Genomic DNA, 1,904 nt, shown 5'->3' on the forward strand with positions numbered 1-1,904 from the left:
CCCTTGTTATGCACACAAAAAAGTCAAAATTCCATCCTCTTTCCCTTGTTGTTGTTTTTTTTAAAAACCTATACACCCTCTACACACATACCCGCCTCTTTCCCCTGTAATCTCTATAAATCAAAACACGAAAATCAAAAGTCTCTTTCTCATGCAGCCTAAATAGCCTTAACTGTTACTGTTTTTTTGTCATGTATCTCCCCTCCAAAACCAGATTTTTTGATTTAATCACATAAAACCCCAACCTCTCTCTCACTTCTTTTCCCCCCATGCACTACACACAAATCCCCAACCCCTAACCGGCCTTATTCTACTGAACTATTTTGATTTGTCTCCCGCCCTGAGTTCGTGACCAGGAAGTCTTAGCAAACAGATTAACTCTTACAAAGCCTAGACCTGCTCCTTACTATGTGGCAGAAAGTTTCGTCGAAAACATGCATACGGTTTCCATTTTCATCCTAAAGAGATAGATTTCAAGCAATAAGCTTGTATTCCCAACCAAAATATCCAGAAAAGAACGAATATTTGATATTATGAGGGCAGAGTTGTAGTACAGGCAAGCATAATATGCTTTAAAAAATTCTAGCGCATTTAATTTATTAAACTTGTGCCCATGAAACTTTGCATGGCACTTCTGCAGGCCAACGATCAAACTAAAATCTTTATCCAGTAATAAAAAAAAGTTTTTCTCTTTGGACCGTATATTAAAAACGTCTCTTTTGATGCATACAGAGGATCATTAGCATAAATGACCTAGAGTAACCTTGCCTTCAATTGACTCATTTTGAGACAGCGACACCACCCTGTCGAATTCATCCCCTAGGCGTCTCCACTTGCTCCACGTTAGGCTCGAAAAGTACTCACCCCGTCTCTTGAATCGTGTTTCTTAGGCGAACGTTGATGCGTGGTGTAAAAGGAAAATGTGCAAACTTTGTAAAGTTTTAGGTGCATGCTGTAAATTCCCTTTTACATTTTGACCCGCTTTTAGATTGCATCAAAGAAAACGTGCCGGAACCTTAGTTTGCAGAGACCTTTGTAAATAGACTTTTAGTTCTGTTCGTCATCCAACTTTTAGAGCAGTGTGCAAAGATCTGAGAAGATTGAACACAGCGATTTCTTCTTATATTGTTGTATCCGTGGTCAGACAAAAGTAAACAAGCAATAAACAAAAATCCAGTAATAAAAAACGTTTCTTTATTTGGACCCTATAAATAAACACCGCCCTTTGGGTGCACACACAGGATCACTACAATGAATGATTTACAGTAAACTAACGTGCAAATTGCTCATTGAATGTAAAACAATGGCACCCCCTTGCCTCAACATGTCAGTGTAAGCTTTTAGTCCCCCCCCCCCCCCCCCAAGACCGTCTAGACGTCTCCACGTGAGTTTCGAAAAGTACTCACCCGTCTTTTGAACCATACCTGCGTTAAAATGTTGTGTTGATGAAAATAAGTAATTAAAATGGTTTAGGTATAGAATCTACACCTATACAGCTAAAAATCCCCAATTATTTTTTGCCTCACATCATGCTAACATCAAAGAAAACGTGTTGGAACCTCATTCTGTAGTGAACTTTATTGAGGGATTTTACATTCTGTTGGTCATCCAACTTTTAGACCCTCATGCTAAACGTGAGAAAAAGCTCAAATTGAAGGATTGTTTTTATCCTTTCCTCGCGGGCAGACGAACGTTTCTTTTGTTTTGATGTTTTACGGGGCTCGCTACTGCATTAGGTAATTTGACACACGCGCAGGACACATTAACTATTTTCAGTTTGGTAGGGATTAATAATTAGAAAGTGGAGACAAAAACAGACGACAGAACATGGATCATCATCATCATCCAGTGCCAGATCTACGACAGACATCGGCGATCATGATTTTCCATTCATTCCTTTGCTC

This window comes from Aplysia californica, unplaced genomic scaffold (assembly GCF_000002075.1).
Source record: "Aplysia californica isolate F4 #8 unplaced genomic scaffold, AplCal3.0 scaffold00095, whole genome shotgun sequence".
NCBI lineage: Eukaryota > Metazoa > Mollusca > Gastropoda > Aplysiida > Aplysiidae > Aplysia > Aplysia californica.